Raw genomic sequence first — 16,040 nt, 5'->3', positions numbered from 1 at the left:
TTACTAGTAACTAGAACTCTCTAACATTGATTTTAATAATCCTCGCAACAAGCCCTTTCATTTGGCGTTTTTCCCGAAAAATTGTAAATTTTACTATTTCATAGTTACTAGTGCTGGTAACTTTTACTAGTTACTAGAACTCTCTAACATTGATTTTAATAATCCTCGCAAAAAGCCCTTTCATTTGGCGTTTTTCCCGAAAAATTGTAAATTTTACTATTTCATAGTTACTAGTGCTGGTAACTTTTACTAGTAACTAGAACTCTCTAACATTGATTTTAATAATCCTCGCAACAAGCTCTTTCATTTGGCGTTTTTCCCGAAAAATTGTAAATTTTACTATTTCATAGTTACTAGTGCTGGTAACTTTTACTAGTTACTAGAAATCTTTAACATTGATTTTAATTATCCTCGCAAAAAGCCCTTTCATTTGGCGTTTTTCCCGAAAAATTGTAAATTTTACTATTTCATAGTTACTAGTGCTGGTAACTTTTACTAGTAACTAGAACTCTCTAACATTGATTTTAATAATCCTCGCAACAAGCTCTTTCATTTGGCGTTTTTCCCGAAAAATTGTAAATTTTACTATTTCATAGTTACTAGTGCTGGTAACTTTTACTAGTTACTAGAAATCTTTAACATTGATTTTAATTATCCTCGCAAAAAGCCCTTTCATTTGGCGTTTTTCCCGAAAAATTGTAAATTTTACTATTTCATAGTTACTAGTGCTGGTAACTTTTACTAGTTACTAGAAATCTTTAACATTGATTTTAATTATCCTCGCAAAAAGCCCTTTCATTTGGCGTTTTTCCCGAAAAATTGTAAATTTTACTATTTCATAGTTACTAGTGCTGGTAACTTTTACTAGTAACTAGATTTCTCTAATATTGATTTTAATAATCCTCCCAAAAAGCCCTTTCATTTCGCGTTTTTCCGTTACTAGTGCTGGTAACTTTTACTAATTACTAAAACCGTCCAACATTTATTTCAAAAATCCATGCGACAAGCCCTTTTATTAGTTACTTCACTTGTGCACAAAAAAGCAGGCGTTGGCTCGAACAGCAGCAGTGAAAACAAGCTCAACGATTTTGAATCGGTTGAGCCAACAAGCTCAAGCTCCTCTGGAGGCATGAGCTAACGGGCTCACGAGGGAAAAAAAGAGCTAAGGTTTCTTCCAAATAAGAGCTTAGCTATACGAAGCTCCGGAGACAAAAACGATAGGAGCTTCGTCGATTGCTTTGTAAGCGGAGCTATGGAAATAAAGAGCTATGAAGCTCGCTCAAATGAGCTTCATTTTCAATCCCTGCACATTACAAACCAGACAGTGTTTCACGTTCAATTCTATCCCATATAGACGCGTCTTCCGATTCAGCTGGAACTTTCATTCTTTCCCATAGAGTACAGCAGTTCTCAAATTCAAAATAAATATTTTTATGTTTTTTCATATTGTAATTTTAACTTATGTTTAGTTCACTATCGATTATACCTTTAAATGTAACCTGAAACAGTGAAACTTCCTGGAAAACTCGAAAACCATTTTTTTATTGGATAATATACATTTTTATGCTTGTCTTATGCAACTTACAAAAGATAATTGTAAATGAAGAAGGTAAGTTTGTATTTGTCGAAATTTTAGCTGAAGTTTAAGGACAAGCAAAACTAAGTTTAGATTGTTAACAGCAGCATAACAACAAAAATATTGGATTAATTGTTTTTTTAATTCAGTGTTTGGGCAACCCTGAAAAACCCATTAGTGTTTGTCCGAGTGATATGCTACCGTTGTAGAAAGAGATAGAAAATTCCATTCGCTTTCAGCATGACTGTTTAATTTTTGAAAGAAAGGCACGAAACATTTCACACTTTGAAATATTTCGATGATATGTTCCATACAATCTTGTGTACAAGTCAACATACACGAAAAGTCTTAGTTTAAGTTGACAGTTATTACAAACTAACAATCTCAAATAATCATACATCAAAATGAATATCAAATAGAAAACTGTAATGTTGAAGTAATAGGGTTGATGTAAATGATTTTTGTAAATCTAATGGGCAACTAAACGATGCAAGATTTTACGTCATTTATCAATATTATTACATCGAACAACAAACCATGCTAAAAAGTTCGTCAAAAACAACTACGGTATATGATGAACAATACAAAATTGAAAAGAAAGATTAAAAACAAAACATAATATTACATGTATTAACGTGAAATTTATACAATTTAACCTTTACAGCTCACTGCTGTTGGGTTGCAAACAGGCATTTTATTTGCAGTGCGTTATCGTAATAATCCCCTTTGAATCAAAGTTCAAATCTCTTATAACTTAACATTTATTGTAGGATATCACAGTTTAATGGCACTATAATACCAGATATTTTAATTTTTTTTTGTTTGACTTTTCAATTTTCTGACAGGATGCTTAAAGTATATGAGAAAACAACACAGGAAGTTAGAGTGTTTTTTTAGTTATTGTTATCGCATGGATGGTCGCGGCTAATCTGCACACCGTGAAATGCGTGGCACTCAACAGGTTTACTGAATCTTTTTTTTCTCAAATCTAATATCTTATTTCAGCTGTGCACCAGAAATACAATCGTCAACGAATCGTGTAATGCCCAGTCGTCACTGATATATCCACATGTAATCGTTTAATGTTGTTATTGCATATTTTCAAATCTCGAACAGCTTTTTTTCTTTCAATATTTTTTTATTTTGCTTTCTGTTTCCTCCACGTCATTCACTAGTGTTGTTGAGAGTATTCTCTATATATTTTAAATGGTGTTATGAACAGAATAATCTTTTCTAACATGTATAGGTTTTAAAGTCCATTCGGTATCGAATTTTGTAATAAGGCGAATGCGCCAACATTACTGTTTCGAGACAAACGCGTACAAAGTTTTACCCTTCATTTCATGAATTTTTATTTTTAGTTGAAAACCATTTAAAACAATTGCAAATGCTGTAAACGTAAAAAACAAAACAAAACGATCCATCATTTTTTTTATTCACATTTGTTTTTTATTCACAGCAAATTTTTATTCATTCTGAAATAAAGTTGTACAAAATCTAGGTCTACGAACGTACTTTACCACCCAGCTGATTATTCCATTTGTTTAAATTTAGCGCATTTGCCCTATTCAAAATTCACTACCGAATTTATATTTGAAATTTAATATATTTCACTATTCATCAATCCCATCAAAAACGTTATTTCAGCTCCTCCATACAAATGTTAATTAGTAATTGTCTTAATATTGTTCATACAATTGTGTCATATTTTTATTAAATTTGTCCACCCCCCGTCTTTAAGTCAGAACGGTTTGAAGTGACCTCAAAAATTCTTACATAGTAAATTTCACATTGATGAGGTCCTTATTACCAAAGGGGTATAAGTGCATAAAAGCTAATTCCGAGAAAACATGCTTTTAAGTTTTTGTTTTTTGTCACTTTCCATATATTTTTCGATTCTGTTTATTTTTTACACAAAATTAAAAGTATTTATGCAAAATTCTAAAAATCAAAAAAATCACTAAATATAGTTTTAAATTTCAAAAATTGTTTGGTATTACTAACTCAAAATCGATCAGTTTGTCACGTATACCCCATTGCTTCTAAAGGCCTCTTATGCATTTATAACTGTATTCATCAAATATTGACTGATAAAAATATGTTATGCTTTATCTTATTATTATATTCTATAGGATTATATTCCCTATTGTTATTATATTTATCATTATATAAACAATCATATAAAGTGGGTAAGGCGCGTTAGGGTATGATTCTGCTGTTTATTGACTATTTTGATTTTCAGCTACAGGAAAATAGATTAGCATGTGAACATCAATATTTCATATATTCTTCTCTTTTTCTTACTTTTGACCAGATCAAACTTTACCAATTATATTTGCATTTCAGTTTCATTAGTTTTTTTTTCTCATGGGTTTTAAAAGGATTCCTGCGGTTGTTTTTTCAACGTGATTTCAAACTAATACGTTGTCTTTATTTATTTTGCGTGTAATTTTTCAGGGGATTTGAACTCTATTGCTCATCTAATCAAAGGTGGATACAATACATACATACATACAAATGTTTTATTAATCATGATTCTTTTCCCAGCAATATATGATAACTATTTTCCAGTTTCCAACTCTTCTTACTATTATTCAATTTTTTAAAAAATATTTTTTTTACCCATATTATTTATCTTCATCTTTAACATAATAGTAATTATAATTGAAATCATAAACTAAATACATGTCCATCTTTTATTGGACGTATTAGGGTGCTAAGTTTATATAATTTGACAATTATATTTATGAAGTTCCTGGATATGTCAACAATACAAGATGGAAAGACTAATCATAATTACATGACCCATTTGGTCATGCGGCTATGATTGGTCGGGGCTTATTGGCAATGAAAGTAGCCTCGGGATGTGCAGTTGCCATTCTGAAATGGGTTGCTGGAATTTCAATAGAGCTAACACCACCAGCACCCGCGATTGAACAATTTTAATCAAACGGATTAATATTGGCTCTTTTGCATAACATACCTGCCAGCTCAGGGGGTCGTTGGATGGATTATACATACATACATACATTACTGTGGGAAATACAATTTCATAACTTGTCTGAATGCGAGCGAGACTTATCAACATATTTCAGTGCTAAGTGTGATCACACAGTAAACGAATATTACCGAGTTCGGTAATTTTTTATCCGAAATCCTAACATGTGTAAATCGTTAAACTGTTCGGTATTTTTTTCGGTAAAAAATAAACGAACATCGGTAAATGAAGAATCGATTTACCGATGTTCGTTTATTTTTTACCGAAAAAAATACCGAACAGTTTAACGATTTACACATGTTAGGATTTCAGTAAAAAAATTACCGAACTCGGTAATTTTCGTTTACTGTGCAAATACCTTTTGCTCATCCTGTAAAACTTTCATTAACCTAAGACAGAAATATTACAATCAAATTCTTACAAGTCATGATAATACATTCTTAAGAAAGATGTTTTAAAATGAAAACTTTCATTCACAATCAACGTTAACGTTTCTCACTGAGATTGAAAAAGGAAAAATCTCAATCGATAAAATCTCAATCTAATGAGATTTCACAACCTTACTTAATACAGAAATAAAATACACAAATTCTTATCATTAACCTGATTAAACTGAACTTTTAACAATATGTTCTCTATATAAATGTTTTTAAATTGGCTTTTAATATTCATCAGGTATAACTGACAGTGTTTCAAAAAGTGGTGGTGTGTTTAGCTTTTTCTAAACTGGAAAACTTGTTTCGTTGTTTCATAGTTCAAGAGTTTGCACAAGTATTATTCCATGACATCGCTGCCATCAAAATTTTAGATTTTCTGATGGCGACTATCAGGCTGAGAAGCAGGCTTCATTTTGCTCATCTTGAACAAAAGGAGACAGTGAACTTTTTCGCTCCGAATAATTGTGAGCTTATTTTTAATGAGCATTTCATCCTCCGCTGCTGAGAGAGCAGGGAGAAATTTTTTCTCAAACGAATGATCACTCTTCTACTGACAGAGCATTGTTGGTGTGTGACTCTGAAAACAAAACAAAAAAATTACATATGAAATTTGGTCGTTTCACTAAATCACGTGGACAGCTTTAATGTGTGATTTGACCGTCCTCTTTCTACGTGGAATTATGGAATATTGGCCTCACCATTTGTCAACCTGCTTTATTGTTGGGGACGTTTAATAATTCTGGCATGCTTTTAAATCTGATTTTGTAAACAAAGAGGTAATTAAAGATTTACACATTTGTTTCACATTATTTTCAGCATTTTAGCATTTACAACTTTGCTCGGTCGTTTATTTCTCAGCCAGTTACTGAGAAGCTAACGAAAATTTCTCCCTGCGAAAATGAGATTGGGTGACTGCGTGACTGAAATGATCTCCAACAAAATGTGGGTTGCTTGATCGTTTAAAGTGCGAGAAAGCATGTTTCTCCCAGGCGTTTGACAAGGAGATGAGAAAAAGTGAGCGAAAATCAAGAGAATCGCAGAAGCCTGCTGAGAAGGCGTCGACATTCAAGACAAGAGCCGTTTGTGATGCTCACGATGAGATTACCTAACATCACACTGAGATTCAAAAACGAAAAATCGCACTCAAAAATATCTCAATCTCATGAGATTTCGCAACCTTGGTTTAAACAGCTGGCAACATCCAGGCATTTGGTTTACAAATCGTCGAGCAAAAATCCAGGCAAATTTGGTCAAACCCTAGGAATGACTCAATCAAAACACTTGTGAATATATATTTTTTAGCAAAACTTCTCAGCAGATTTAAAACAATATGTTAGGCTTCCAAAAAAACTTTCATGATTATTTGTATGAAACTTTCTCAAAAAAATTAATTCTGGACGCATGAATAATAAAAATTACAACACAACTTGTTTGTTTTTATTTTATCTAGCAAATAAAGTGATTAAATCCGGCCAAAATCCGAGCTTTTTCAATAAAATCTAGGCAACCGAGCTAGGCCAGACTTTTTCAAAATTTTGTATCAAATATCCGTGCAAACCCGGATAAAACCGGGAAATCTGGCAACCTTTATCAAACCTGAGCATTTCAGATTTCCGGGTTTTATCCAGTGTTGCAGTTTTTTGAAGATTAAAGAAATAATGTTTTATTTTTGTAGCTTCTTTAATCGAAAAATGCTTGCAATCCTTTTTTTTAGGTAATTCTTTAAATGATCGCAATAAAAACGTTCGACGGTATGTTTGAGGATTTTATTTAATGGACAGTACAATTAACTGTAAGCAAATAAAAGTTCGTCAAAAATATGAATAACCAGATTTTTCGTTCATCGAAAGTATTGAGTAATAAAAATAATACCATCCGAATAAACTGAACGAGCCCTGACCGGATGAGAGAAAAAAAATTCAACGGCGTAGATTCATCTCAACCGACAGACGATCCATTGACATCATATATTATTCCCGTTTCAATTGGCTTCCCCAAGAGGGGAGTGCTCAAAAGTGCCGCTACTTTCAAAAAAGGAAAGAGTGACATTTTATTACCACGGTTATTATTATTGACATACCACGGTATTATGGGCACCGCGCACTACCTCTTGCTCTTAGACTGTTATATTGCGTTTTTTTTTTTTTCATTTAAAGCTGTCATCGTCTGTCGCCAGATGAATGTGGATCGTTTTTGAGTCTGAGAAACTATCTAGTTAAAGTACCCATTAGGGTGTGAGTTTCATTATAACAAAATATTTTTATTAGTTTATCTTTATTTTTGATGATTCAAACCATTCGAACACACTGTTCTATACAATGGACAACAGAAATGACTTAAATATATAGAAAATTTATTCAAGAACCAATTTGTGTGAATTCATCAACTCGGATCCTCAGCGCCCTTTAATTTGAACTAAACTTGGCCCAAAGCACTACCTGGCAATCAGCTAAGTAATGAAAAGGCGTATTAAACAACGTGTGTAACCATTTTTTCTTCAATTTCTAAATTCGCCACAGTTATTATGTTCCGAATCCGCGTAATCCGATTCGATTCGGACTGCCGAGAACTCTCGCTCTCGTATAGAAAAAGATATGTATTAAGATCTTATTAAGTTTAAGACTTCTCACTCTTGGAGCACAAAATATCAAGCTCTCGAAAGACTTTTCAGTATGAAGAACAGCGCGACGACACGATTACATGATGAGGCCAAGAGTTATGGTTCCAATTTGTGCCGGTTGAAAAAGGTCGGTGAAGAGTTCGATTGAGCTCCACGGAAAGCTTCTTTCGATTCTGAAGGTATGTGAGCTTCTCAAGTGATAATTATATTAATGCACGATTCGATCCGCATTGGAATTAAGCAGTAAGCGAATTAAAGTGATGACTACATTAGGAAGCATGCCGTTCTAACTGGAGAGGGAAGTGACGATGGACGTAAAAATCGCTCTACCGAAACCAAACTATGCAAGGCAAAATATAAATAAAGTAATTAGTGTGGAGTGGTTATTTTTTTTAATTGAGAAAAAAACCTCAACCAATGTCCAATCCAATAAAAACATGTTCATGTTTAGAATTAAAACACGTGTGTTCTTGAAATATGTCGTTACAACATTCCTTAACAAGACAGTAGAAAAATTCCTACCCCTGATCTTATTTTATTGCATCTAGAGAATCAAAATGAATATTTTCTTTGAACTGAGATCATAAACCCAAGCAGATACCAGGTCATTAAACGAAAAAAATCTCCATCTATCGATCCTGGAAGATCGTCCTGGACTTTCGGGAAAAGGTCATAAAAATTTTATTACTTTCGTTTATTTTATGCATCTTCCTTCCTACAGAAGCTGTGTGCGGGGAATGTTTTGACCGAGATGAAAGAATTTATTTGTTTTCAAACATCACTGCCCAGGTATCAGGAAAATTGAATCAGTTTAGCAGGAAATGAGTAGAAACTTTATAACTTCATTGTTCTAAAAACTCGTTTACTACGAACAATTTTTTTCTGACTTAATGAAAAGATGACTGTTGATAAATTATTTTCCGAGATTTTTCAAGGTAAAATTTTAAATAAAGCCACATTTCTAATGCTTATAGGTTACTTAACAATAATTCGCTCTTGATTGTCAATATGGCTACTATTGGAAGTTAGGTGGCTTGCTACTTTATACGGGTGCATCAACATTAAAAAAAATCGGAGACCCTCAATGAATTCTTGAAATCTTGAATTTTGCATCATTACTTTTTTATGGGCGTACCCTGAAAGCCCAGGGAAAAAACTCCCTAATCAGAATTTCAGTGTCAATTTGACACTCTTTGCTCAAAGCCGCTATTTCTCTCTTGTTTCTCAACCAATTTTTACAAATTTGATAGCTTCGGAAACCCACTAGATCGGTAAAAAAAACGCTTTCTGGTGAATATACATCTGAATATACAATATCTTGCGTTAATTTACTCAATATCCAGTGCAAATTTGAATTTTAGTGCAAGAAAATCTGAAAAAACAAATGCAAATTGACAAGAAGTTCGAAAAACAGCTACCTTTGAATGGGTCTAGAATTCTCTATCCCGTATCTTGACAGTAAAAAAGCAAAAAATGTGCCCAATTATTTCAACTTTTCAATCCTCTGTTCAAAATTTATCTGGTGTGACTCAAACGATTCGGACAGTTTATTGATAGAAAAGTATGGTTTCTACACCACTCTTTTAACATTTCTTGTGGTCATTTTCTTCAAAACTTTCAAAAAATATGAAAAATATCATGTACAACGTATAGCTTTTCATTTCAGCTTTCTTGGACACTCAGTGATTTTTTTTATTGAAGATTCCGTAGCTGATCTTCAGTCTTTTTTTGAAATCATTTTTTTCGGATTTTTTTCTTAGACTTTGAATAACGTAAAACTGAATGTTTTATATGAAAAATGTTTAAAAACCTATAAGAGTTACATTACGAGGTTTTCAAAACTATTTTTTTAATCGGTTGAAAAACAAGAAAGATATATTGATTTTATTCAGTAGTGCCAAATTGAAACCCCAGGGACTGTAACGGGTAAAAATTTCTGCGACGGATGAGAGTGAAGCTCAGTAAAGGTAGCTTAGTTCCTTTTAAAAGCATTGAAATTTTATGTTCAGTAAACAAGTTTTTTTTTGTATTTCGATTATAGTCTTTTTAAAAGCTATGTTGAATCTGAAATCTGAATCTGAAATCTGAATCTGAAATCTGAATCTGAAATCTGAATCTGAAATCTGAATCTGAAATCTGAATCTGAAATCTGAATCTGAAATCTGAATCTGAAATCTGAATCTGAAATCTGAATCTGAAATCTGAATCTGAAATCTGAATCTGAAATCTGAATCTGAAATCTGAATCTGAAATCTGAATCTGAAATCTGAATCTGAAATCTGAATCTGAAATCTGAATCTGAAATCTGAATCTGAAATCTGAAATCTGAATCTGAAATCTGAATCTGAAATCTGAATCTGAAATCTGAATCTGAAATCTGAATCTGAAATCTGAATCTGAAATCTGAATCTGAAATCTGAATCTGAAATCTGAATCTGAAATCTGAATCTGAAATCTGAATCTGAAATCTGAATCTGAAATCTGAATCTGAAATCTGAATCTGAAATCTGAATCTGAAATCTGAATCTGAAATCTGAATCTGAAATCTGAATCTGAAATCTGAATCTGAAATCTGAATCTGAAATCTGAATCTGAAATCTGAATCTGAAATCTGAATCTGAAATCTGAATCTGAAATCTGAATCTGAAATCTGAATCTGAAATCTGAATCTGAAATCTGAATCTGAAATCTGAATCTGAAATCTGAATCTGAAATCTGAATCTGAAATCTGAATCTGAAATCTGAATCTGAAATCTGAATCTGAAATCTGAATCTGAAATCTGAATCTGAAATCTGAATCTGAAATCTGAATCTGAAATCTGAATCTGAAATCTGAATCTGAAATCTGAATCTGAAATCTGAATCTGAAATCTGAATCTGAAATCTGAATCTGAAATCTGAATCTGAAATCTGAATCTGAAATCTGAATCTGAAATCTGAATCTGAAATCTGAATCTGAATCTGAAATCTGAATCTGAAATCTGAATCTGAAATCTGAATCTGAAATCTGAATCTGAAATCTGATTCTGAATTCTGATTCTGAAATCTGAATCTGAAATCTGAATCTGAAATCTGAATCTGAAATCTGAATCTGAAATCTGAATCTGAAATCTGAATCTGAAATCTGAATCTGAAATCTGAATCTGAAATCTGAATCTGAAATCTGAATCTGAAATCTGAATCTGAAATCTGAATCTGAAATCTGAATCTGAAATCTGAATCTGAAATCTGAATCTGAAATCTGAATCTGAAATCTGAATCTGAAATCTGAATCTGAAATCTGAATCTGAAATCTGAATCTGAAATCTGAATCTGAAATCTGAATTTGAAATCTGAATCTGAAATCTGAATCTGAAATCTGAATTTGAAATCTGAATCTGAAATCTGAATCTGAAATCTGAATCTGAAATCTGAATCTGAAATCTGAATCTGAAATCTGAATCTGAAATCTGAATCTGAAATCTGAATCTGAAATCTGAATCTGAAATCTGAATCTGAAATCTGAATCTGAAATCTGAATCTGAAATCTGAATCTGAAATCTGAATCTGAAATCTGAATCTGAAATCTGAATCTGAAATCTGAATCTGAAATCTGAATCTGAAATCTGAATCTGAAATCTGAATCTGAAATCTGAATCTGAAATCTGAATCTGAAATCTGAATCTGAAATCTGAATCTGAAATCTGAATCTGAAATCTGAATCTGAAATCTGAATCTGAAATCTGAATCTGAAATCTGAATCTGAAATCTGAATCTGAAATCTGAATCTGAAATCTGAATCTGAAATCTGAATCTGAAATCTGAATCTGAAATCTGAATCTGAAATCTGAATCTGAAATCTGAATCTGAAATCTGAATCTGAAATCTGAATCTGAAATCTGAATCTGAAATCTGAATCTGAAATCTGAATCTGAAATCTGAATCTGAAATCTGAATCTGAAATCTGAATCTGAAATCTGAATCTGAAATCTGAATCTGAAATCTGAATCTGAAATCTGAATCTGAAATCTGAATCTGAAATCTGAATCTGAAATCTGAATCTGAAATCTGAATCTGAAATCTGAATCTGAAATCTGAATCTGAAATGTGAATCTGAAATCTGAATCTGAAATCTGTATCTGAAATCTGAATCTGAAATCTGAATCTGAAATCTGAATCTGAAATCTGAATCTGAAATCTGAATCTGAAATCTGAATCTGAAATCTGAATCTGAAATCTGAATCTGAAATCTGAATCTGAAATCTGAATCTGAAATCTGAATCTGAAATCTGAATCTGAAATCTGAATCTGAAATCTGAATCTGAAATCTGAATCTGAAATCTGAATCTGAAATCTGAATCTGAAATCTGAATCTGAAATCTGAATCTGAAATCTGAATCTGAAATCTGAATCTGAAATCTGAATCTGAAATCTGAATCTGAAATCTGAATCTGAAATCTGAATCTGAAATCTGAATCTGAAATCTGAATCTGAATCTGAAATCTGAATCTGAAATCTGAAATCTGAATCTGAAATCTGAATCTGAAATCTGAATCTGAATCTGAAATCTGAATCTGAAATCTGAATCTGAAATCTGAATCTGAAATCTGAATCTGAAATCTGAATCTGAAATCTGAATCTGAAATCTGAATCTGAAATCTGATTCTGAATTCTGATTCTGAAATCTGAATCTGAAATCTGAATCTGAAATCTGAATTTGAAATCTGAATCTGAAATCTGAATCTGAAATCTGAATCTGAAATCTGAATCTGAAATCTGAATCTGAAATCTGAATCTGAAATCTGAATCTGAAATCTGAATCTGAAATCTGAATCTGAAATCTGAATCTGAAATCTGAATCTGAAATCTGAATCTGAAATCTGAATCTGAAATCTGAATTTGAAATCTGAATCTGAAATCTGAATCTGAAATCTGAATCTGAAATCTGAATCTGAAATCTGAATCTGAAATCTGAATCTGAAATCTGAATCTGAAATCTGAATCTGAAATCTGAATCTGAAATCTGAATCTGAAATCTGAATCTGAAATCTGAATCTGAAATCTGAATCTGAAATCTGAATCTGAAATCTGAATCTGAAATCTGAATCTGAAATCTGAATCTGAAATCTGAATCTGAAATCTGAATCTGAAATCTGAATCTGAAATCTGAATCTGAAATCTGAATCTGAAATCTAAATCTGAAATCTGAATCTGAAATCTGAATCTGAAATCTGAATCTGAAATCTGAATCTGAAATCTGAATCTGAATCTGAATCTGAAATCTGAATCTGAAATCTGAATCTGAAATCTGAATCTGAAATCTGAATCTGAAATCTGAATCTGAAATCTGAATCTGAAATCTGAATCTGAAATCTGAATCTGAAATCTGAATCTGAAATCTGAATCTGAAATCTGAATCTGAAATCTGAATCTGAAATCTGAATCTGAAATCTGAATCTGAAATCTGAATCTGAAAGCTGAATCTGAAACCTGTATCTGAAATCTGAATCTGAAATCTGAATCTGAAATCTGAATCTGAAATCTGAATCTGAAATCTGAATCTGAAATCTGAAGCTGAAATCTGAATCTGAAATCTGAATCTGAAATCTGGATCTGAAATCTGAATCTGAAATCTGAATCTGAAATCTGAATCTGAAATCTGAATCTGAAATCTGTATCTGAAATCTGAATCTGAAATCTGAATCTGAAATCTGAATCTGAAATCTGAATCTGAAATCTGAACGTGAAATCTGAATCTGAAATCTGAATCTGAAATTTTAATCTGAAATCTGAATCTGAAATCTGAATCTGAAATCTTAATCTGAAATCTGAATCTGAAATCTGAATCTGAAATCTGAATCTGAAATCTGAATCTGAAATCTGAATCTGAAATCTGAATCTGAAATCTGAATCTGAAATCTGAATCTGAAATCTAAATCTGAAATCTGAATCTGAAATCTGAATCTGAAATCTGAATTTGAAATCTGAATCTGAAATCTGAATCTGAAATCTGAATCTGAAATCTGAATCTGAAATCTGAATCTGAAATCTGAATCTGAAATCTGAATCTGAAATCTGAATCTGAAATCTGAATCTGAAATCTGAATCTGAAATCTGAATCTGAAATCTGAATCTGAAATCTGAATCTGAAATCTGAATCTGAAATCTGAATCTGAAATCTGAATCTGAAATCTGAATCTGAAAGCTGAATCTGAAATCTGAATCTGAAATCTGAATCTGAAATCTGAATCTGAAATCTGAATCTGAAATCTGAATCTGAAATCTGAATCTGAAATCTGAATCTGAAATCTGAATCTGAAATCTGAATCTGAAATCTGAATCTGAAATCTGAATCTGAAATCTGAATCTGAAATCTGAATCTGAAATCTGAATCTGAAATCTGAATCTGAAATCTGAATCTGAAATCTGAATCTGAAATCTGAATCTGAAATCTGAATCTGAAATCTGAATCTGAAATCTGAATCTGAAATCTGAATCTGAAATCTGAATCTGAAATCTGAATCTGAAATCTGAATCTGAAATCTGAATCTGAAATCTGAATCTGAAAGCTGAATCTGAAATCTGAATCTGAAATCTGAATCTGAAATCTGAATCTGAAATCTGAATCTGAAATCTGAATCTGAAATCTGAATCTGAAATCTGAATCTGAAATCTGAATCTGAAATCTGAATCTGAAATCTGAATCTGAAATCTGAATCTGAAATCTGAATCTGAAATCTGAATCTGAAATCTGAATCTGAAATCTGAATCTGAAATCTGAATCTGAAATCTGAATCTGAAATCTGAATCTGAAATCTGAATCTGAAATCTGAATCTGAAATCTAAATCTGAAATCTGAATCTGAAATCTGAATCTGAAATCTGAATTTGAAATCTGAATCTGAAATCTGAATCTGAAATCTGAATCTGAAATCTGAATCTGAAATCTGAATCTGAAATCTGAATCTGAAATCTGAATCTGAAATCTGAATCTGAAATCTGAATCTGAAATCTGAATCTGAAATCTGAATCTGAAATCTGAATCTGAAATCTGAATCTGAAATCTGAATCTGAAATCTGAATCTGAAATCTGAATCTGAAATCTGAATCTGAAATCTGAATCTGAAATCTGAATCTGAAATCTGAATCTGAAATCTGAATCTGAAATCTGAATCTGAAATCTGAATCTGAAATCTGAATCTGAAATCTGAATCTGAAATCTGAATCTGAAATCTGAATCTGAAATCTGAATCTGAAATCTGAATCTGAAATCTGAATCTGAAATCTGAATCTGAAATCTGAATCTGAAATCTGAATCTGAAATCTGAATCTGAAATCTGAATCTGAAATCTGAATCTGAAATCTGAATCTGAAATCTGAATCTGAAATCTGAATCTGAAATCTGAATCTGAAATCTGAATCTGAAATCTGAATCTGAAATCTGAATCTGAAATCTGAATCTGAAATCTGAATCTGAAATCTGAATCTGAAATCTGAATCTGAAATCTGAATCTGAAATCTGATTCTGAATTCTGATTCTGAAATCTGAATCTGAAATCTGAATCTGAAATCTGAATTTGAAATCTGAATCTGAAATCTGAATCTGAAATCTGAATCTGAAATCTGAATCTGAAATCTGAATCTGAAATCTGAATCTGAAATCTGAATCTGAAATCTGAATCTGAAATCTGAATCTGAAATCTGAATCTGAAATCTGAATCTGAAATCTGAATCTGAAATCTGAATCTGAAATCTGAATCTGAAATCTGAATCTGAAATCTGAATTTGAAATCTGAATCTGAAATCTGAATCTGAAATCTGAATCTGAAATCTGAATCTGAAATCTGAATCTGAAATCTGAATCTGAAATCTGAATCTGAAATCTGAATCTGAAATCTGAATCTGAAATCTGAATCTGAAATCTGAATCTGAAATCTGAATCTGAAATCTGAATCTGAAATCTGAATCTGAAATCTGAATCTGAAATCTGAATCTGAAATCTGAATCTGAAATCTGAATCTGAAATCTGAATCTGAAATCTGAATCTGAAATCTGAATCTGAAATCTGAATCTGAAATCTGAATCTGAAATCTAAATCTGAAATCTGAATCTGAAATCTGAATCTGAAATCTGAATCTGAAATCTGAATCTGAAATCTGAATCTGAATCTGAATCTGAAATCTGAATCTGAAATCTGAATCTGAAATCTGAATCTGAAATCTGAATCTGAAATCTGAATCTGAAATCTGAATCTGAAATCTGAATCTGAAATCTGAATCTGAAATCTGAATCTGAAATCTGAATCTGAAATCTGAATCTGAAATCTGAATCTGAAATCTGAATCTGAAATCTGAATCTGAAATCTGAATCTGAAATCTGAATCTGAAAGCTGAATCTGAAACCTGTATCTGAAATCTGAATCTGAAATCTG

The sequence above is a fragment of the Uranotaenia lowii genome, chromosome 2 (assembly GCF_029784155.1).
Source record: "Uranotaenia lowii strain MFRU-FL chromosome 2, ASM2978415v1, whole genome shotgun sequence".
Lineage (NCBI taxonomy): Eukaryota > Metazoa > Arthropoda > Insecta > Diptera > Culicidae > Uranotaenia > Uranotaenia lowii.
This window is presented reverse-complemented; position numbering follows the sequence as displayed.